Below are 24,265 nucleotides of genomic sequence, written 5' to 3'. Positions count from 1 at the left end.
AGAAAGTGAATCAGGCCCCGAGTCTATCAAGCATGAGGAAGAATAACAATTAGAGCTCCCAGTTGATTGGTATTTAGATTTTATGTTTTTTGCCTGTATCTTATTTTCCATTTATGCATAAATTTATATTTATTACTGTATACCAGGGGTGTCCAACCTCAGCCCTCGCCAGGTCGGGTATTCAAGCATTCCCCAATAAAGATGCTTGAGATCTATTTGCATACAATGGAGGCAGTGTATGCAAACACATCTCATGCATATTCATTGGGGAAATCCTGGAACTCTGACTGGCTTGTGGCCCTCGAGGACCAAGATTGGACAACCCTGCTATATATCATCTAAATTTAAACCTGTGTTTTCCACAGCTATTTCTATTTTCTTTAATGTCTCTATGAACGTGTAAAGTGATGCACCGCAACCGATGCACACATTAGCAAGCATCAACAGAAAAAGTTAAACCTTTCCATCCATTATCTCTTCCCAGTTTTTGTATAGTTTAGTTTTCCTTAACACAGTTACAGACTTGTATGCTCTCACTTAACTGTTTTTACCAGTTGTATTTCCATATATCTTTTGTTTCTGAATAAAAAAAAATCAATACAATTGCAATTGGGACTTTAGTCCCATCTGGATTTAATGTAAAAATGAAGACCTGCGAGACTAGATAACAATAAAATGTGAAATATAAGGATTATTGCTGGAACTACTACTACTACCACTCGTCATTTCTAAAATGCTACTACCAGGGCTTTTATTCAGGGGGTATTCGAGGATACTGAATACTGACACTTTTTCCCATTGGTTGCTAAAATTGACCCATGGTCTCCGAGTATTAATGAAAGAACCCTGGTTCTGCACATAAGTGCTGTCTTTGCATAAATTCTGAGGCTGGTTGCAAGTGGCCTGGCTATTGTGGGTTAGATCCTTCAGTGATCACCCATCCTGTTTGTCAGGCTTATTGAGCACAAAAGTGCGATCAACACCATTAAAAGCACTTCGCCCTTAGCTTTACATTGCGAGGAGTTTCAACATCAATTCCGGAGTTTACGCTGTTTAGTATTGCAACAGATCTCCAGACATAACAATGCTCTGAAACGTCAAGCCCTACTTTGGAACAAACAAAAGTGGATATTTAAACTTAAAGCTTCTGTGCCTAATGGGCTCAATTCGAAACTCGAATGGATCCATTTTCTAAGAGGATGACAGTAGCATGGTATTCTAATATCTTTACGGTAACGTGAATAGGAGTGGCTTAAATCCATGACATATGACGCTCAGCGTCTCATTTAAACCGGCCATTTTCCAAGATGGGTGTCTTTTTTCGCGACTGCCGGCTACACTGAGCGGAGGTAGGCACTGTGTGAGGAAGTTTCATTACATCGATGGCTTTCACTGATATATATGTTTAATTTTCAGATAACTTGGCATGTGATCCTGATGCAGATAGGATTCGAAACGTTGGCCACCGTAGATCACAGCCAACGTTCACAGCCAATGCCTGTAATCTAAACATGAAGATCAAGACCATTGATGGACATAAAATGCTAAGTAGAAAAGCTTTAGAGTTCAATTTATAACATCTGGAGGTTTTTTCAGCCGATGATGAGGAAGTGCAACTCCATTTAAAGCATTTGTTTGCATGTAATAGGAGTTTTCTCGAGGCTTTTTCCTCTAGCAATACACACATGTGCCACAACACTAGTTAACCCTGATTTGTCCTTTTAAATCATTTGAATTTGTACAGTGGTTGAACCCTGAGTTTACTGTTGAATCTTAAAATCAGACTTAGACATTTTATCAAAAATGCCCCTCAAAACTTGTTTGCATTGTTATTTCCTACAGTGCTGATATGTGACCATCTCTGGGAAATGGTGACTAAAGTCTCCAGAGACAAAAAATGAGATTTAAATGAATTCTGTTAGAGCAAGTAATTTGTATTACAACAGTACAAACTCTATCCTTTTATGTGAAAAAATAAAAAAAAGTTACAGAAGTTCAAACATGTAACTTTTTCATACTGCTTATGGACCCCATGACATGAAAAATTGGCCATTCTCAACATTTTGGATCTGTGACTTTAGTTACCTATATATATTTTTTCGGACGTGCATAGCGGATGCGCGCCAAGTGGAATCTGACACCTGTAGGTCATTACCGCCCAAATTCTTTACCGCTAGGTTTATGGCTGGCGGTAAGGTCTCAGACCCAAAATGGATGCACGGCAATTTTAATTTTGCCACACGTCCATTTTCGGCAAAAAAAAAGAGGCATTTTTTACAGGTGTGCTGAAAAATGATTCTGCGCACAACCAAAATCCGCACCTACACTACCGCAGGCCTTTTTCAGTGCACCTATGTAAAAGGACCCCCTAGGGCCCTGTTTAATAAGGTGTGCTAGCGTTTTTAGTAACTGAGAACAGAGTTACTATCATGAATAAGGGACTTTCACTGTTGCTTTGAAGAAACTCAGTTGGGTTCCTTGAAACAGCTGCTTTGCGAAACATGGTCAGTGTCGGGACCAAGAACCCTGAGTCAGAAAGCTAAGTTATTTTTGTCTATTAATTTGTAACAAGTTTGCAAGTTATGGCTTATTATGGCATACAAGTATTATGAAATAATGTGCAATGATTAGTTGCCTATGGACGTATAAAGACCTGACAGTCGGTGGCAGTCATTTTGAGAATCTATGAGCACATTAAAGTATTTTTAAAAAATTTTATGGTGACAAGAGATTATTGTTATTCGTCATTCATGGGAATGTTTTTGATGATATAATGCAATAGCTGGCATTTGGTTACTGTTACAATGTCAGTGCAGCTTGGCAGGGCAGACTAATTCCAGTTGCTTCAATTTGCATACCTTTTGTGCTGCACCACAGCAGAGAAATTAAAGTCTAAGCATCTGCAAAAGTGATGCCAATGTTGTAAAACCCTTGAATAATATATTACAGTTAATTACATATTTCTATAAATTAATTGAGGCTACATATCTGTACATGGTCTGATGTGAAAAAGATCTGGCTATTTCATGAATGCTACCCCAGTGGACGCCATGTGTAATAGTGTGATAATTTTTGACCTGTTTTCAAAGTTAGACTATCTGTTAATATATAGATCGATATAGATACACGTGGAGGGGCATTTTTAAAAGAGCATCCAAGTCAGACTAGAGACATCCAGCTCATAACATCCAAAACAGAAGTCCATTTCACATGTATTTTCCAACATGAAATGGGCGTCCGTGTGTCATGGATGTCCAGCATGAACAGCCATTTAAAAAAATTGGAATGTCCAATATATGAATGGCAAAAAAGCAGGGACAAGGATGCCTGGCAGCATTCTTAGAAGAATTGCCACACAGATAGAAGGGCAGCCTAGTGGGCGTTAATCCAAGGGACCCTGGTACAAATCCCACTTTAACTCTTATTTTGTAATTGTGAACCCTCCAGGAACAGAAAAATACAGGCTCTACCAGAATGAACACCACTTCAATAGCTTTCAGGCTTGCAGGTGGCTTGTATATTTAGTTACATTAGGTATTTTTCTGTTTCACAATAAAGAGTTAAACTGGGATTTGAACCTGGGTCCCTTGGTTTATACTCCACTGCAATAATCACTAGGTTACTTCTCAGACTTGCTTCCTGCTTTGCTAAGAATGCCCATAATATCTGAAGCTATCATAGAGTCTGATATCCCCTTTCAGTTTCACTTTCAAGGGACGGTGGGGAGGGGGGAACGGGACAGCAACCACTGGGAGATTAAGGAGGGGTCATGCCTTAACCCCTCCAGTGGTCAGCTGCTTAATCAGAGCATATTTTTGTACCCTAGATGTGATTGAAACAGGTCTAACTTAGGACACTGTTCTTTTTAAGCTTGGACACTTCTTCCCATTCGGTAATCGTTATTGGACATCCTGATTTTGAGCCCTATCTAGTCCCATCCAAAACATACATACCAGTGGCGTAGCTACATGGGGCCTGAGGGGGCCCGGGCCCCCGTAGATTTGGCCCTGGCCCCCTGCCCCACGATCCCCTTCAACCCCCCTCCCGCCACCAACTCTCCCCCACTGTCGCCGCCCGCCCCGTCGCCGTAAATGATACCTTTTTTGAAGAGAGACTTCCTTCCGTGCTCGAGTAGCGTCTTTCTTCAACGAAGTTCCGGCGATCAGCTGTTTCGACGCCGGCGACACTGCCGGCGTTGAAACAGCTGATCGCCAGAACTTCGTAGAAGAAAGGCGCTACTCTAGTGCGGAAGGAAGTCTCTCTTCAAAAAAGGTATCATTTGCGGCGACGGGGCGGGCGGCAACGGCGGGGGAGAGTTGGTGGCGGGAGGGGGGTTGAAGGGGATCGTGGGCAGGCCGGCAGGAGGGAGTCCGATGTGGTGGCGGCGGCGGCTCGGGGGGGGCGGCGGTGGGGGAGTGGCTAAACAGTGCCCCCCACCTCGGGCTCTGGCCCCCCCTCCTGGCGAAGTCTGGCTACGCCCCTGATACATATCCCCTTGCTATTTGGACATACTACAGTGCTGGATATCCCTTTTCTGCCTTTGCAAAATTGAGATTTTGAAGCACATGGACATCCATTTGGGCATTTTGAGATGTCCATATACTTCAAAAATAAGCTCTACTACGTTTATAAAAAAAAAAAAGCTATAAATAAAAATTTCATGGATTTAAAAAAAAACAAAACTATGCAAAGCTTGTTTTCTGTATAGCTCTGTCAAACCTTGCCAATTTTTATACAAATTAGGATATATCATCCTGAATAAAATTTGCAATAAGCTATACTCACGCCACCCTCCTCACCTAAACAACATCACTTCACTATCTGATTCAACTGTCACAATGTTTTCCTCAGTTCGAACTGAGCCCTGACACTTCCTGACTGGCAACCAGTTGAGCCTTTAGTCTCGCAATTTCTTCAAAACATATTCTACACTTACCCTCTTCCGCCTCTTTTCTGGAAACTCTTGCACCAGTCTATGAGAACCATAACCTTTTTCCACAAATTTTTAATAAGGATCAGATCCCCCTGAAGGAAAACCATGGTAACTTTTTATTTTAAAAGCAAAATGGCGTCTGCACTTATAATGATGAAAATCCCTAGTTGGTGGTGATGTCATTTAGGTGAGGTGGCCTGTGTAAGTGTAGGCTTTGCAAATTTATTCAAGATGATATATTATCATAACCAATTTTATCGAATTCGGTCAAGTTTTGACAGATGCAGAAAATAAGCTTTGTATTAGCTTTTTTTTTTAACACACTGTAGATATATAGATATATACATAAAACTTGAGGAGGAGGATTACAAACAACATATATGAGGGAAATTCTATATAACAGGACACCTAGGATAAGAGGGTCAGCAAACGCCAATTTCAAGTCAAATGTAGACACCTACTTTTCTTCATAGAATGCTACACAAAAAGAACTTACATTTAAGGCATGATCACTTTCACCAGCCCTATGGTTAGTTTGTATGTTTGGGAAGCTTGCCAGGTGCTCTTGGCCTAGATTGGCCGCTGTCGTGGACAGGATGCTGGGCTCGATGGACCCTTGGTCTTTTCCCAGTGTGGCATTACTTATGTACTTAGTGTAAATACTCACAACTAGATGTTAGCCCAAAACTGTAGTGTACCAAGGGTGGGGTGGTGGGGGCAGTCTGCCCCGGGTACAAGCAACAAGGAGGTGCATGGAGCAGTCGCATGGCTGTCAGCTCCACCGGTTCCCTGCCCCCTCTGACGTTACTTCTTGTTCCGAGGCGGGGGACCAGCAGAGCCGACAGCTATGCAATTGCTCCGTGTACTCCCAGATGGTGAGGATGATGTGCTTCAGAGGAAAGGGAGGTGGGCGATGCACTTCGGGAAAACGGGTGATGCGCCAAGAGGGGGGAGTATCATCCGGGGGCATAGCGGTGACCCACCCCTGGTGGCAGCCAACCTAAGTAAACCATTAAGCCCAAACATGAATAAATTATAGAATACCACAATTTATACACTTATTTGCACGTTTTGTTCATGCTGCACTCAAACCCTTTCCATATACATGCGCACCATGAGAGATAATTTAAGTATATGCAAAAATGACTAGAACAACGCTACTGAAGTGCATTTCTACCACCTAAGACTAGGCAACTCCTTGTAGAATTAACCCCCATAAGACTTGTTTTCTTTGTTTTTCTACCGTTATTACTTCTCAACTATAACAAATCCTTGTGAATATTTCCCAGTCATGCTAGACCTGTCTGGGAAACCGTTACTGAGTTAAAGTGCTTGAGAATGATTAAGGCAATAACTCATGCAATGAATAAAAATCTGTTCAACACATGAAAAAGTCAAATGTACACTTTCTATTGTTTAAGTAATATGTGGCATCATTGATTAATGTTTAGGAGTTAAATGAGTTAGAAAATGAATGAAAGAATTGCTGTATGGCTTACTTAGCACCTTGGAAATCCATCAAGGTATATTATGTGCTGTAGAGTTCTCACTATGTATAGCAGTGTAGTATTGTAGCTGGAAGCAGGGGCGTAGCCAGACCTCGCCAGGAGCGGGGGCCACAACCCTAGATGGGGGGGCACTGTTTAGCTCCCCCTCCCGCCACTGCCCCCCCCAGCCGACGCCACATTGCACCCCCCTCCCGCCAGAGCCAAATCTACGGGGGCCCAGGCCCCCTCAGGCCCCACGTAGCTACGCCACTGGCTGGAAGAAGAAGAATAAAACATGGTTTATTTTATTAGAGCCCCATTTTATAACTAGGCATCTCCATTTAGGTGCCACAAGGGTAGGTGGTAGGAGCCATATAACAGAACCTAGGCATCTAGTGTGACCCAATATCAGTTCCTCTAACATTTAGGCACCCATACTTACACCAGTCATAGAGCCGACATAAGTGTACGTGCCTAAATGTGGCAGTGATGCACATAACTTACAATATTCTGTGTTATGCACATAAGGGGACCCCTATGCTTTGCCCCTGTGTACCCCCCCCCCTTGCAAATATGTGCTATGTAAGACAAGTGGGTATTTGCAGAATAGCACTTAGATGGTTTACTAGTAAGTTCCTCTCGTCTTGACTATTGCAACCTTCTCCTTGCTGGTCTCCCGCTTAGCCACCTATCCCCCCTTCAATCTGTCCAAAATTCCGCTGCACGTCTTATCTACAGCGTGAACCGATACTCTCATATCACCCCTCTCCTCAAGTCGCTTCACTGGCTCCCGATTCACTACCGTATTCAGTTCAAGCTTCTCATAATGACCTTCAAATGCACTCAATCTGCAGCCCCCCATTACCTCTCTACCCTCCTCTCCCCCTATGTCCCCACCCGTAACCTCCGCTCTCAGGACAAATCACTCCTATCTGTACCCTTCTCCACCACCGCTAACTCCAGACTCCGTCCCTTCTGCCTCGCATCACCTTATGCCTGGAACAGACTCCCCGAGCCCATACGCCATGCGCCCTCCCTACCCATCTTTAAGTCCTTACTCAAAACCCATCTCTTCTCCCTTGCCTTTGGCGCCTAACCACCTTCCCCATTCACGATACACTGACTACACTGACTACATAGTTTGTTACCTTTAGATTGTAAGCTCTCTTGAGCAGGGACTGTCCTTCCCCATGTTTTAACTTGTACAGCGCTGCGTAACCCTAGTAGCGCTATAGAAATGCTAAGTAGTAGTAGTAGTAGTAGTAGTATTCTAAACATTTATGCACACTATAGACCTAGTTTATAGAATTGCCTTTCACCTGCCCATGTAACAAAGACTAGGATACAGGGGTTTAGGTTAAAAAAAAAAAAAGAACATAAAAACATAAGAGTTGCCATATTGGGTCAGACCAATGGTCCATCTAGCCCAATATCCTGTTTTCCAAACAGGGGCCAAGCCAGGTCACAAGTACCTGGCAGAAACCTAATTAGCAGCAACATTCCATGCTACCAATCCTGGGACAAGAAGTTGCTTCCCCATAGCAGACTATGGACTTTTCCTCTAGGAATTTATCCAAACCTTTTTTTAAATCCAGATATGCTAACCGCTGTTACTACATTCTCCGGAAAAGAGTTCCAGAGCTTAACTATTCGTTGAGTAAAAAAATACTTCCTCCTATTTGTTTTAAAAGTATTTCCATTTCATTTCCTCGAATGTCCCCTAGCCTTCGTACTTTTCGAATGAGTAAAAAATCAATTTACTTCTACTCATTCTACACCACTCAGGATTTTGTAGACCTCAGTCATATCTTACCTCATCTCTCTCTTTTCCAGCTCACTGTTTTGGAAGCACATTAGTCTACCCCCTTCTTTTTAATTTCTGTTGTTTGTGGTTTGTTGTTAGGGGGACACTTCTGCTTTTTTTTTTTGTGGGAAGCAATGTGACAACACAGGAAATAAAATAAAATACCTAGCAGAAGCCGCACACCTAAAGCTGAATTCCACATTGTTTCACTATAGGCTTTCAAACAGTTGAAGATCATAATGTCTTTGCCCTACAGAGTACTCAGTCTATGTTTGTTCAAGGAAAGTTTAAGTGACTTGTCAAATGGTACCCAGTAAGTTACAAACATAGGGGCCCTTTTACAAAGTCATGGGAGGGCTAACACTCAGGTACTACATACCAAGTGCCACTACCGCTGGGATAGCATATGTGCCCAGTGGTAATTCTGAATTTGGAATGCACCAAATCCCAATGTAGAAAATATTTTTCTATTTTGTACCATGGGGGGCATTCCCGGTGCTAACTGGCAGCTTGGCCACATTGGCATGCACTGCATGGTTACGGTAGCGAGTGAGCCCTTACTGCTAGATCAATGGCTGACGGTAAGGGCTCAGGCCATAAATAGATGCATGCTAGTTTTAATTTTTGTGCACGCCCTCTACCCAGCCCATTAAAAAAATGGCCTTTTTCCCAGCCGCTGTAAAAAGTGGCCTAGCGCATGCCAGAAAGACACGCCCACCAGGGGCGTATCTGCGTGGGGCCACAGGGGCCTGGGCCCCCGCAGATTTCGCCCTGGCCCCCCTCCCCGCCGTCAACCCTCCCTCGCTGCTTACTTTAGCTGGCGGGGGGCCCTAACCCCCGCCAGCCGAGGTCCGACCCGCAATCTCCATATTTCGTCTTCCTCCGTGGCCATGTGCTTCAAGGAAGTAACGCTGCAGTGCTGATTGGTTGAATCCAGTTCGGCGTCTGACATCGCTGCGACGTCAGACGCCGAACTGGATTCAACCAATCAGCACTGCAGCGTTACTTCCTTGAAGCACATGGCCACGGAGGAAGACGAAATATGGAGATTGCGGGTCGGGCCCCCCGCCAGCAAAAGTAAGCAACGGGGGAGGGTTGACGGTGGGGAGGGGGTGGAGAGAGGCGGCAGCGGCGGCGGGGGGGGGGAGGGAGGCAAAAATGTGCCCCCCCCTCTCTGGCTCTGGCCCCCCCTACCGCCGGATTCCAGATACGCCCCTGACGCCCACACTACCGCAAGTCACTTTTTACCGCGGTTTTGTAAAAGGACCCCATAGTGATCACACTTGAGTCTCTATTTCTGCAATCTAGCCACTACTGCAGCATTTTCCCAACTTTTCTAATTTAAGGCACAACTAGATTAACAAAATTAACAAACTCTGTGGATTAGGCTGGATAAACACAGAGAGGACTGATGGACAAAAGTAGCTAGGGAAGTGATAAATTCTCCACCAGTTTGTCTTCCAAATTTAAAGAAAAAGAGAGAGGGGCTGGAAACACCCATGAACTCTTCACATAGTAACATAGTAGATGACGGCAGAAAAAGACCTGCGCGGTCCATCCAGTGTGCCCAACAAGATAAACTCACATGTGCTACTTTTTGTGTATACCTTACCTTGATTTGTACCTGTCCTTTTCCGGGCACAGACCGTATAAGTCTGCCCAGCACTATCCCCGCCTCCCAACCACCAGCCCCGCCTCCCACCACCGGTTCTGGCACAGACCGTATAAGTCTGCCCAGGACTATCCCCGCCTCCAAACCACCAGTCCCGCCTCCCACCATCGGCTCTGGCACAGACCGTATAAGTCTGACCAGCACCATCTCCGTCTCCTGCCACCGGCTTTGCCACCCAATCTCGTCTAAGCTCCTTAGGATCCATTCCTTCTGAGCAGGATTCCTTTATGTTTATCCCACGCATGTTTGAATTCCGTTACCCTTTTCGTTTCCACCACCTCCCGCGGGAGGGCATTCCAAGCATCCACTACTCTCTCCGTGAAAAAATACTTCCTGACATTTTTCTTGAGTCTGCCCCCCTTCAATCTCATTTCATGTCCTCTCGTTCTACTGCCTTCGCATCTCCGGAAAAGGTTCGTTTGCAGATTAATGGTAATGGTAACTGCTTGTAGGTTCAAAGTAGATAACACAAGTATTAACTTGAACAAATAAGCCTTCAATTGTTTTCAAACCAATAAGGAAGAATTAATCTTTCTAATATCAACTGGGAGTGAACACCAAGTAGAAACTGCGTGATATGGAAATGATGTTGATAAAGACTTCTTAAATCTTGATGGAAAATAATGATGGCATGAATCTATGGCACGTGATGAAGTAGGAGATAAAGGAAATGAAAATAAAGAAAATAAATATTCTGGGCATATAGGGGGAGATTCTATATATGGTGCCTAAAAAATCAGCACTGAAATCAGTGGCAACTAAGCATATTCTATAAACAGTGCCAAGATTTAGGTGCGGTATATAGAATACGCTTAGTTGATATTTCAGGCCTAAATCTAAGCACATTTATTTACATGAACTAAAACTAGCATAAATCCTGGCATGTAGATTTACGCGTACTGGGCCATATTCTATAACTACACGTGTAAATTTGGGAATGCCCACAAAACGCCCATGTCCCCACCCATAACCACGCCCCTTTTACCTGCATGTGTTAGAAATTAGGCGCACTGCGTTACAGCATACGCTTAGTGAGTTGTGCACGTAAATTCTAATTAGCACCAATTAGTGCTCATTATTGCTTAAGTGCCAATATCAGTGCTGATTAGCTTGTTAAGCCAATTAAGTTATGCACAGTATTATAGAATCCGCTTGGATTTTGGCACAGATCTCTAGGCGCGCTATATAGGTTCCAGGGGATACCACAGAACATCTTATATACCCAACATGCAAGCTTAAAAATAATTCGGGCATTAATGGGCAGCCAATGAAATGTGATCAATGTCGGTGCAATGTCATCCGATCTCCTTTGCTCCATAATCATCTTAGCTACAGTGTTTTCCAGTAATTACAGTCTAGTTGGCTGAAAGAAGACAATATAGGCCATTACAATAGTCTAATTTAGAGAGGATCACTGCTTCAACCAGAATCAAAAAGTGTTTAATCTCAAAGCAAGAACGATTTTTTCTTAAACAATACAGCTTATAAAAAGTAGATTTTTTTTTACAATTGCATCTATATGAGACTTAAAGATAATGAAGTATCTAGATATACATCTATATCTTTGACACCCTATCAATCTTTAACATAGAGCCATCAGGGAGTATTAAATCTGAAGGTATATTCTTGACTACTCGATTTAACCAGAGCAACTTGGTTTTATATACAAATGCAAGAGAAGGGAGAAGTCAGTATGGTGTGAGTAGCCTGCTCATTTATTTACCTTTGTTGACATGTGACTAGGAATGAGCAGCCAGAATATTTTTCTTTTGTATCATTTCCTTTGCCATATCTGGGAATGTTTGTTTCATTTATTTTTGTTTGACCATTTTTTTGTCATGGAAGCAAAGCCATTAACCCCTTAATTTTATAAAATGTGCTAAAAAATGCACACACAACTTTGGGTGTATGCCCAATTACACATGCATTTTAATTGAATGAGCTAATTAGCATCAATAAGTGGCATTTTAACAATCAATTGGCACTAATTAGATTCAATTAACATCTACATGCCTAAATTTTACACATAAGTTGGAAAAGGGGGTGCAGAAATGGGAGGGCCATAGGCAAATCGGAGGTGTGATTTTTAGTTAACATGCATAATTATAGGGGGCTTCACACCTAAATATTAGTGCAAATGGCCACACCTAAATGTAGATGGGATCCCTGGGCTTAAGCGCTATTCTATAAACTGCGTCTAACAAGGTTTATAAAATAGCACTATGTGCTTTTTTCAGTGCTGATCTTTTAGATGCCATTTATAGAGTTCCTCCCTAACTATACACTCTTTTGACAGAGGGTGCACTATGTGCAAATTCCCCAGATTCGACAAAGATCACCCAAATTCATGTGACAAAACTTGGGCACAATCCTGAAATGCACAAGCAATTTAATTGGTTAATTAGCCAATTAATGGCAATAATTGGGTGCTAGCAGTCAATTATTGACATTAATTGGCAACAATTAGGATTTGCACACGCATCTGGCTGCATACTATTCTATAATGCGGTGCACCAAACTCCCATAGCATGTATTTCAAAAGGGGACATGGCCATGGGAAGAGCATAGGCTTGTCAGGGACATTCCAAAAATTTACATGCATTGTTATAGAATAGTGGGTCAGTGTGCCTAAGTTGGGTGCCAGAATTTATGCCAGGTTTCAGGAGACATAAGTCTGGTGGCACCCATAGTTAGGTATGATATCCATGCTTAAGTGCTATTCTATTAAGGGCGTGCATCCTTTACAGAAAAGCACTTGGTGCTAATTTTTTCCTGCGCCTGGAGCGCTATTTGTAGAATCCGGCCCTATGTGTGCGCATGTGCAGCATATTGCACATGCGCAATGGGCATCCTCTTGGCAAACAGTGCACACTATCATTGGTAAACAATAAACATGAATTTTGGCTTGTTTTCATTTGATAATGATATGTACCAACATGGCACATTTCCCTTATCATTGTACATGAATATTCATCCCTACATGTGACTACCAGAGCTCCTCCACTGCTGCTACTCCCAGCACTCTGCCTATTTCAATCAGCTTGGGAATAGACAGAGAAAACAAAAGGGAAGGGACTTTTTTGATTTAGCTCACACACCTTTTTCAGTTGTAGCTCAAGGTGACTTATATTCAGGTTCACTAGATTTTTTCCTGACCCAAAGGAGATGGCACTGTGTTCTACAAAGAGGGTGGGTCTGCACTCCCCATCAATTCTCACACTCTAGGGCTCACGCTGTAGCAAAGAAGGAGAGGTATATGTGAGAACATGTTCTCAGAAAGGAGCTCCTGCACATTAAAGCTACTGCTGATGACTCATAGCTATGGAGCGCTTAACGGCATACCGTAGAGATGGGGAGCTGCGGCGCAAGAGAGGATGGTCTCAACTGCAAGAATGGGTGAGGACAATCAAACTTTGAAAGGAACGGGTGGTAGTTGGGGGGGGAGGAAGGGAGGGAGGGAAGGAGGCGGTAGGGAAGGGAGGAACGGAAGAGGAGGGCTAGAGGGGGAAGTGAGGCAATTATATGCTTGAACAAATTTAAGGGGGTAGGACAGAGCTGAGGGTATAGACCCTTGTTTATAGTGATTGGGAGTTGATAGTTCAATTTTCACCATAAGGGGGACTGGGTTGTTGTTTTGTTCTTTTCTGTTATATTATATGGATGTCCAATATTTTAGGACAACTTGGCATTATCTGTATTGTCTTGAATGTTGTAAGTTGCTTCATTAATAAAAATATTTAAAGTGGGGAAAAAAAAGCTACTACTGATGTCTCTCCCTTCTGTGAAGTGCTGAGAGCAGAGTCCAGGTGCTGGTCTGAATCTGAACATCCATGGATCAAAACAAGAAAGCCAACAAGGCCAAGAATCAAGCCATCAAACTTAATTGATATGTTTATACGGTGAATAATTAAAGATAAAATTATACTCCAATTTTAGATAAGCATGTGTTCAGAAATAAAACACCTTTCAAAACTGTTAGTAATAAGTTTCTTTTAGTAGATTGAATGACACCAACAGTACAAAATGGCAATATTAAAAAAAATGCACTGCTGGGTGTACACTGGGATGGGATAAACAAGATGATGGCAATGGAAAAAAAATGGGGAAAAAAATCTTCAAAAACATCTCATACACGTACACAACATGTGAGTGAAAGAGTGCTTGCTTGCAATACAGAAGAGCACTAAGGCTGCTAAAAGTGTCAGTTTCTGTATTTTCTCACACCCAACAAAATGTTCTGCTATATTTATACATAAGGCTTCTATTCTTAGATGTTTATTTTCCAGCAATCAGTGATTTTACAGAACAGGTATTATATTGCTGGCCTGGGTACCTTTTCTAGTTGAATCCAACACTTATATTTGTATAGCTCAAGCACAGCCCATGCAGAAAAAGGCATAAAACGGAGTGCAAGGTCTAAGACAGGCCAAGTGAGAGATAACAGTACCAGAGGAAGTGCTCTTTTCTTTCCAGGGGGATTATATTGGGGTTTATCAGTCAAAATCTAGAACTGTTTCCCAACCTAGTTCTAAAGCCTCGCTTAACAGACCTGATTTTCTGGCTGTCTGCAGTAAATATGCATATAATATATTTATATATTCTGATTCCCGTCTCTGGACTAGCACTGGGAAGCACAGCTAGCAACAACACAGTTTCCAATACTGAAAAGGCCATGCTTATCTGCAACAAAAGGAATACCTAATAATACCAGTTGATATTCACAGTGATTTAAACAGCCAGGAGAGGCTCTTGGCCGGTTAAATCGCTTTAGCAGGACTATCCATTGATATTCAGCAGCATTTAACTGGTTAGTGCCACTGTATATCAGCACTGTCTGCTATATTAAAATCCAGTTATTCTGTGGGCTGACCAGGGGCAGAGTCAGTAATGCAGTTAAGTGCTGATATTCACCACTTAGCCTAAGCCACTAAGCCATGTAGGCGCCTATGCATGCCTAACACACCCATCAACTATGTGACCCAGGAGATATTTAATTTTTTACGCAAGCCAGAAAATTTCTGGCATGAGGCGCTAACCGGGCGGTAATCGGCATTGTATGCACGCTGACAATTACCACCCGGTTAACGCATGAGACCTTACCACTAAGTCAATGTGTGGGGGTAAGGTATCGGGCCCAAAACGGACGCGCACCAATTTTCATTTTGCTGCACATCCATTTTCAGTAAAAAAAAAAAAAAAAGGCCTTTTTTGCAGGTGTGCTGAAAAATGAACCTATGCACATCCAATACACGCGTCTACACCAGCGCAGGCCACTTTTCGGCGCACCTTAGTAAAAGGACCCCTATGTTAAGCGACCACATAAAAGTCAGTTCTATTATTATGTGGTGTCACTTAGGTGGTTAAGTGCTGAATATTGCACTTAACCATTTAACAGATAGCTGACCGCATAAACCCGGATATGCTGAACACTGCTGGATGAATATTTACCCCACAATATTTAAAAGTATCATTCTAATTGTAATGGCACTAAATGTTTTTTTTCTGTTTTGAGTCTATAACAAAAACACATGAAGCCCACACAAAGGGCATCTAGGTAGGAAATGAGTATTTTACAAAAGGCTCACTGAAAGAGAACCTATTTTTTTGTAATATACATATAAGGATGTCAGGAAACATATGTTCTAATTGTAGCACATTCCAGGAAGAGCCACTTTCAAAATAAATAGCAGCTTTTCTAAGGTTTTTGAACTTGTGCCGGTTTTACAACCTAGGCAAGTAAGTGTCAGCATTTATTGCCTAAGCACTGGACTTTAGAAAACTGGATGTCCAGGAAGAGACAATTTAATAGCCAATTAAAAAAAATCTTTTTTCCCCTCATTTTTTGGGTGGTTTTAAATATCACTTAGGTAAGCACCAGAGCCCCTTTCATCACTCATGCAAATCCCAAGTCTAATGGGCTTCTAAGCATTTAACATGCAATAATTCTGTTAGTGCATGCTAAGCTTCAGTACAAGAGACCCTAAATGAGCAGCTAGTTGACACTTCTAGAGCGGTACGATCCCTTTATATGGTCCTACAATATGAACCTTATCCTTCCACAACATCACCTTGTATTTGTTTACTCCGGAGTATGCATACAACTCTCTGGCACTATGTAAGCCACATTGAGCCTACAAATATGTGGGAAAATGTGGGATACAAACGTGACAAATAATAAAATGACCTCCTTAGTACATATGGCCCAATGTAAATAAAGGGCAGATTATTAAAATGTGATAATTTTAGCAAGTTGCCCATAGTAAGAAACAACTGAGAAGCAAAAATATCAGGTAGCACTTTTACTGAACTGATGTATTGTTGCTTTAGTATAACTCTTTGTGCCAAGCATCTTTTGCTAACTGCCATTAGCCAGGGTTTTTTGAAATTTGATGGACTAGAAATTAAACAACAGAGGAGAGGTCTACATCAACAAGAAAAAATGTGCAGTATTATGATCAAGCACCACCCACTGTATCTCCAGGGAAACACTACTACCTCAGGATGGTTGTCACAACTGCTTATAGGTAGTGCTGCTAGAAAATCGTGGAGAGCTACTGGCTGGTGTGGAAATTGTATCATAGGCGGTGAACAAAGCAGGGACATGCTGAAACAAGTGGGGAAAGCATGGGGAGCATGGCTCATTGTAATTCTTTCCAACCCCATTATATATGTATGTGGGTGAATGCATGTCTGCATTGCCTAGAGATTGTTGGGAGTGGGGGTATGTACATGAGTGTATGTGTATATATGTAGGTTGTAGCTGCATGTTTGTCTTAGTGCTGTCCTTTGTGTGGCAGTCATCAGGATATAGTAACATAGTAGACGACGGCAGAAAAAGACCTGCACGGTCCATCCAGTCTGCCCAACAAGATAACTCATATGTGCTACTTTTTGTGTATACCCTACTTTGATTTGTACCTGTGCTCTTCAGGGCACAGACTGTATAAGTCTGCCCAGCACTATGCCCGCCCCCCAACCACCAGCCCTGGCACAGACCGTATAAGTCTGTCCAGCACTATCCCCGCCTCCGGCTCTGGCACAGACCATATTAGTCTGCCCAGCACTATCCCTGCCTCCCAACCACCAGTCTCGTCTCCCACCACCGGCTCTGGCACAGACCGTATAAGTCTGCCCAACACTATCCCTGCCTCCCAACCACCAGCCCTGCCTCCCACCACCGGCTCTGCCACCCGATCTCGACTAAGCTCCTGAGGATCCATTCCTTCTGCACAGTCGAGATCGGGTGGCAGAGCCGGTGGTGGGAGGCAGGGCTGGTGGTTGGGAGGCAGGGATAGTGCTGGGCAGACTTATACAGTCTGTGCCAGAGCCAGTGGTGGGAGGCGGGGATGATTGTTACATTTGTACCCCGCGCTTTCCCACTCATGGCAGGCTCAATGCGGCTTACATGGGGCAATGGAGGATTAAGTGACTTGCCCAGAGTCACAAGGAGCTGCCTGTGCCGGGAATCGAACTCAGTTCCTCAGTTCCCCAGGACCAAAGTCCACCACCCTAACCACTAGTTTTTTGGATAAAGCAGTTTATGACTGGTGAGGCAGTTAGGTTTTGGGTGTGAGTAGTTTGTGGGGTGGTGGGGCAGTTGTGGGGGTACTTTTTGGGGGTGGGACAGTTTCAGAGTGGGGGCAGTTATGGGGAATATTTGAGGATGGGTCAGTTTTCAGGGGGTAGTTTTATATGGAGTACAGCAGTTTGTGGGGGTACCTTTTGGGGTTGGGTAGTTTATGAGGTGGGTAAAAATAGTTGCAAGGGATAGTTTTGAGGCTGGGGCATTTTGCAAGAGACAGTTTTAGGGCAGGGCCTAGTTTTTGTGGTTGGGGCATTTTGGGGGTGGTAGGGCAGTTGCAGAGGACAGTACATAAAGGTGGAGACAGTTTGGGGTTGGGAATAGTAGAGAACAGGGAGAGGTAATTTGAAAAGAGGAATTGTTTAACTGCTATGTTTCACTGTATGTAAGTTTGTATGCTAACAGAAACTGAAACTCCTTTTCCCGTAAAAATGTACTGGGCCATTTGGGAAGGAGATATTTCTCTGGAACCCCTGGTCTGATTTGGCCCACTTTCAAACGTATGGCTTTTTATTGATGTTACCCACATGCCAAGTTTCATCCTATTCTGTTAAATTTTGCATACTATAACAGCTGGAACTCCTGAACCCATAGAAATGCATTGGGCCATTTTGGAATCCCTGTTCTACTTTGGCCATTTTCAAACTCAGTGTTTAACAGTTTTTCACCCCTGTCAAATTTCAACCCATTCCATTACATTTTTGGAGAGTTATTTTGCCCTCCAGACAAGTAGACAGACAGACAGACATTCTAGACCCCTTCTGTATATTTCTTTCCAACTTGCCTTGGGTTTTTAAAAATGACCACTCTCTCAACCAGGTCCTTTAGAACTAATCAGCACTCCTCAGGGAAATGTCCAGCAAGATGTTCATAGTACCACAGAACAAGCTTTGGAAGAAGATAATCATGGATGTCATCGATTGAGGGTGTACCGTAAGACGAGGTAGAGTGATTACAAGCAACTACTCTGGCAAATGCTACCAAAACTACTGGTTCATTGAACCAAGGCCAGAAGAAGGAGGCCATGCTCTATCCAGCACTGTGCCATGGAACATAAGCTGAGGGCTGTCTTGAGCATGGAACAGGTTTAACTCAGTAGAAGAGGGTCTGAAAAACCTGGCTTTTCTGAATGGTCTCCTCTGTACTAAGGCTTGCTGAGTTCTCCCCCAAGTTTGTACCTAAGGCAATGGAGGGTTAAGTGACTTGCCCAAGAACACAAGGAGCAGCAGTGGAACTTGAATCCGACTTCCCTGGACCAACCATTGTGCCACTCCCCTACTTCTACACAAAGTAACCACAGAACTATGTCACAGTCAACATATAAACCAGTCCAAAAACATCCAGAAAATTAACCACTTTGGATGTTACTTAGCATGATGCATTTATTTCATGATAAACAGCTTTACCACACAATAAACACTGTGTTCTTCAGCACTTAGTTACATATTTCTGTGTTACACAAAGATAATTACTTCACTCAAGATTTACCTCATTACTTAGTATACCAATTTCCCCCATTACATTAGTATGGATTTCAGCACCTCAAAACAAGCATTTTGCTTAACTGAGGTACTTAGGATCAGACTCAGTATGACAAAATATCCAACTAGTAAACTTTTAAAGCAACGGTGACAGGATTCAGTACACAACCAAAACGTCTGTAGCTTGCAGTTTGTAGCTTGGATATCATACCCCAAACACAGTGCCAGATGTGCTGACCCCTCCTTCATCTGGCCAGAGGCATATTAACTATTTCTCCGCGTTATTTATTTTTTGAGCACCTTAACACTTCAGGAGAACAGCACAACAGTTTTATTGGTAGGATGTGTGACTCTCTCTAAAATGATAATTTAAGTGTCTAGGTATAACGTCTATCATGGGAGAAATTTATTCTCCTTTTTTTTTTCTAGCCTTGCTGGAATGTAAGTACCATCAGAAGGCCAACTTCATAAATCAGAAAAAAAAGAACCTGTCATCTGCTGAGGCTGATGATCCCAGATCTTTTCTACTGACCTTACATCCCTTCCAACCCCGCCATGGTACTGCCAAAACTCTTTCTCTCTATAATCACAGTGCAAGAAAAACATGCACATATCCACACTGCAGCTTGCCATGCTGTTTACCCCAAGAATGACGAGGCACAGAATCTGTTTAATTGCAGTTCCCCACGGACCTCATTATGAACAGTGAAAAAAAAAATCTATCAAAAGATCAGAATCAGTTGTTTACACTTGAGGCACGATAAGACTGCAAAAAGCACTCAGAAATGAAAATCCCTAAATTGATGTTCTACAATTCAAATACGCATATAGAATTTTTTTAAGGCATCCCAATTACACTGCAGCATTCATTTCGTTTATATATATATATATATATATATATATATATATATATATATATATATATATATATATATACACACATATATATAACAAAAGCTCTTTGGTATAAGATGCAAAACAAAGGGACAGCAACATAATAAACAAAGAGTGCAGGAGAAGGCGAGGAGCAGAAAAGCAGCTCCTTGAACGGCCGGTGCCGGATAAATGCTGTCACTTGTTCTGATGCTCCAGGGAAGAAGGAGCCCAGAGGCAGCGGGCAGGCTGGACAGCGAACATTTCAGCGCCCCTGCTCCCACCGCTACATTTCACTACACTCGCCTTAGCTCTGCCGCCCCGTATTTTCACCTTCGTCAGCCACTTCGCTCCTCCCTTTGCCCTTCGGGGGATTTCGAATTGCTGCTGGCATCCGTGTGCCAAGAGCGCGGTTCCTTGCGAACAGCTTTTTCCCTCGCCAGCACTTCCTTCTCCTGACCTGTGCTCGTACTTTGCTCGCTGTGGCTTCAGCGCCCGAGCTGCTCGCGGCTTACCTGGTCGCAGTTGCCTAGCTCAGCGGCGTCTCCTCGTGCCACGCCGCGCTCGAGCCGGGAGGACAGCTGCACCAGCTCTTTTGTGTGCCTGCTTCCAAGCCACACATTGAGACTACTAATTAACCCCGGCGGCTGGATAGAGCAAAAGCAAACAACCCCGGAATCTGCATGCGGGGGCCGTGAAGGATGGGAGAATGCACCAGAGAGCGGCTGAGCTGTTACTACGGTGACAGCCACCGCCTCCCCTCCCCTCCCCTCCCCCTGCCTCAAGGGTTTCAGCGCTGTAGCTGGCAGCGAGGAAGGGGAAGAGATGCTAAAACCCTTAACTGTGTTAAACAAGAACAGAACCTTTTGAGCAGGTCCCTCTGAGCATGTGCAGTGTGCACTATATATGTCCCTGCTTGAGCATCTTGCCTCAGTTTACCTTATCCGCCCTGCAAACGGTCGGATTTTCTTGCTCTCTCTCTACAATATGACAGACCCTGCACAAAAGAAACCAGTTTTTAAAAAATGCACAGGCTACAAGAAGAAAATGAGCACAGCAGACACACACACGAGTTATGTGTCTGTTGTTTGGGCACAGCCAACCTCATGGCTGCCTGCCCCCTGTGTCTCCAGATGTCCCCAACTGCTCGCCAGCACAGACTCCATGCTCTCAAAGACTTCCTGGCTGAGCAAACAAAGCAGCTTCCACAAAAACAAAGGAAGAAAGGTAAAAGGGCTCTGGTTCTCTCCACAGACCAGGAGCACCCTTCCACAGCCCAGCACATCGGCAGCAGAGAAAAAACAAACAACACCTTCCTCCTTGCTCTCTGATGCTGCTCTGCAGACTACAGCAAGATCTCTGCCCTCCCAGCACCTCAGCCTGCCTCCGATGTCTGAACCAGCCCCAGCACCAGAGCTCCTTACCTCTGTCTGGGCTGCCATCCCTCCCCCGATGTGGGGCACAGCTCAAAACAGCCTCCTTCCTACTCAGGCTGCAAAACACAAACTGCACAGCTTCAGTCTCCCAGTCTCTGGCTTCTCTCCCTGCACAGGCTGTGACTCAAGACGCTGCCCCCTTAAAGGGCCAGCGCACCAAAAACAGAGACACCACCAGACACAGCACAACAGAGGCACAGGCAAGCAGTGTTCCCTCCAGAAGCCCACTCAGGCACACGGAGCGCAGGAAACGCCAGAAATCTTCTTCCTCCTCTTCATCCAATGCCTCCTACTCACCCCACAGACAGATGCCCCCATCGGGTTCAGAGAATCGCAGGAAGCCACAACACCCAACCCAGGCACCAACGCAGCCAACCATGGGACTACCTTCCCTGCTGATCCTCGAACCCATGGCCACAGCACCGCACCAACAGCTGCTGGGGCTCTTCAGCAAGCTGCTTACACAGCTCTCTATCTCTGCCACGACATCCCACCAATGCGGAGGTACGGAGGCAGCTGCTACAGGGACCCCATGGCCCTCCACAGCTGCACCACTACAACCATCCATGCCGGAAGATTACCCCTCAGAACAGAAGAGTGACGCCTTTTCCCCAGATCTCTCAGCCACTGACGATGAGGACCTCCCCTGGGATTCGTCAGGTATCCCCACCGAACCACCACCTCAACAAACTGCGGAAGACCTCACTTATCCGAAGTTCCTCCAAAAAGTATCCACCTCTCTCGCTCTCTATGAGGCTACGAATCAACAAAGCGATGACCTAGGCATCCTCAGGTATCTCAATACAGCAAAACCCATAACAGCAATACCTGTTCACAAACTTCTTTTGGACTGCAGAGACAAAATCTGGCAAACTCCAGTCTCGGAGTCAGCTGTCTCCAAAAGACTAGACCTCGAATACCAAGTTCTACCCTGCCCAGGTTTTGACAAACCTCAGCTCCCCCATCAGTCCATCATTGTGGAATCCGCTCTCAAAAAGGCAAGGAGTTCCAGGACCCACGCCAATAACCCTCCAGGACAAGAATTAAAAGCATTGGACACAATTGGGAAAAAGGTGTACCATGGCACCATGCTAAATGCCAAGATCGATGCACACCTTTTCCAACTAGTCCTATACAGCGACTCCCTCTGGAAGAGAACCGAGGAACTCCTGTCCTCCCTACCTTCGGACTTCAAAACTCTCATCTCCCCAGCCCTCCACGATATGGAAGAATGTGCAAAACACATGATCAGAGCCACCTTTGATGCTTTCGAGATCTCAGCATGCACAGCCGGTGTGGCCATCGCTGCGAGACGAATGGCATGGCTCAGGGCCTCTGCACTCCACAAAGATACACACGAATGCCTTGCTGATTCCCCCTGCTCCAGGGAGAACCTATTCGGGGGCAAGGTCAAAGAAACAGTCAACACTACTACTACTACTTAACATTTCTAGAGCGCTACTAGGGTTACGCAGCGCTGTACAGTTTAACAAAGAAGGACAGTCCCTGCTCAAAGAGCTTACAATCTAAAGGACGAAATGTCAAGTTGTGGCAGTCTAGATTTCCTGAGTAGAGGTATGGTGGTTAGGTGCCGAAGGCGACATTGAAGAGGTGGGGTTTGAGCAAGGATTTGAAGATGGGCAAAAGACCACTGCACCAACCTACAAACTATCTCCACGGATGGCCTGCTATGCCCGTCAGCAGCGCGAAGGCAACAAGCCAGCCAATACCACTACCACAGGCACCAGCACAGCGCTAAACGCTATGATGGGCCCTCAAAATTGTTGGATTATTTGTGGTAAATAATTAGCAGATTTTAGTACACACAGCTTCAGCTTTAGAAATGTTAATTTCTTTCTTCATCTCTCTCTCATTCACCCCTGAATAATTCACTGCTGAGTCACTTTAAAGTTGAAGTAACAAAACATCTGTTTACTCACAGTTTGCAGTTAGATTATAATCAGACAGGCTTATATATACATATTACTATACATTTGTATTATCAGCTCCTTCCATGTGCTTAGATGGTAATGGATGCTCACACCACCATAGATCCTCTCAGGTTAGGAGAGATCATGAGCTCCATGTGCTCCATGTGCTGCATCTGCTGTGTCTAACCCCCACAGGAAGTTGCATAGCTGTGTGACCTCTCTAAGTAATTCACATCAGAGGTCACAGAGTAATCACAGAGAAATAATAGGTGACAGGCAATGCATGTAAAAATACAATACATTCCAACAAACCCCTTCTCATGCATAACTGTCATGCAATTATTTATTCATACAAAGTCCAAGCTTTATACGCAGATTCACAAAATGTTCTCTGGGTAACGGTTTGGTCATGATGTCAGCTGTCATCTCACTGGTGTGACAATAGTGTAGACTGATGACCCCTTCTTTTACCAACTCTCGCACGTTGTGGTATTTCGTTGCGATGTGCTTGGTGCGTGACTGAACCTTGTCATTCTGTGACAGTCGGATGCAGCTCTGATTATCTTCCATTATCTGGATTGGTCTCTGTTCAGCTATTCCGAAATCCAGCAAAAGTTTTTCAATCCACATCAGTTCTCTGCACGCTTCCGATACAGCCACATATTCAGCTTCTGTAGAAGACAAACTCACAATACTTTGTTTATGACTGGTCCATGAAATTTGTACATTTCCATACATAAACACATATCCACTTGTGGATTTATAATCAGAATGATCCCCTGCCCAATCTGAATCACAGTAACATATTAGTTTTGGATTACTATTGGTTGAAATCTTTAATTTACAATCAATGGTACCCTTTAAATACCTTACCATCCTTTTAACTGCAGTCCAATCTGATTTGGTAGGTGAGCTGACCCTTCTGCTCAAAATTCCTACTGCATTTGCTATATCAGCCCTGTATGTGGTAGCTAGATATAAAAGCTTACCTATGGCTGATCTATATTGGATGTTATCTGGTAAAGGTTCTCTTACTGTTTCATCCTTCAGAAAATCAGTGATCATG

General features: G+C 43.8%; 1 protein-coding gene across 1 annotated transcript in view; it reads right to left on the bottom strand.

The window, feature by feature from the left end:
- Positions 1 to 21,346, bottom strand: part of APBA2 (amyloid beta precursor protein binding family A member 2) — a 414,223-nt gene extending 392,877 nt beyond the window's left edge. The window contains exon 1 of the mRNA XM_030188547.1: positions 21,257 to 21,346. The gene's annotated coding sequence lies outside the window, so the exon portion shown is untranslated. The remainder of the gene's footprint in view (positions 1 to 21,256) is intronic.
- Between the last annotated feature and the right edge of the window lie 2,919 nt (positions 21,347 to 24,265).

This window comes from Microcaecilia unicolor, chromosome 1, assembly GCF_901765095.1.
Source record: "Microcaecilia unicolor chromosome 1, aMicUni1.1, whole genome shotgun sequence".
Taxonomy (NCBI): domain Eukaryota; kingdom Metazoa; phylum Chordata; class Amphibia; order Gymnophiona; family Siphonopidae; genus Microcaecilia; species Microcaecilia unicolor.
Note: the sequence above shows the minus strand (reverse complement) of the source record. Positions and strands in the feature narration are given on the sequence as shown.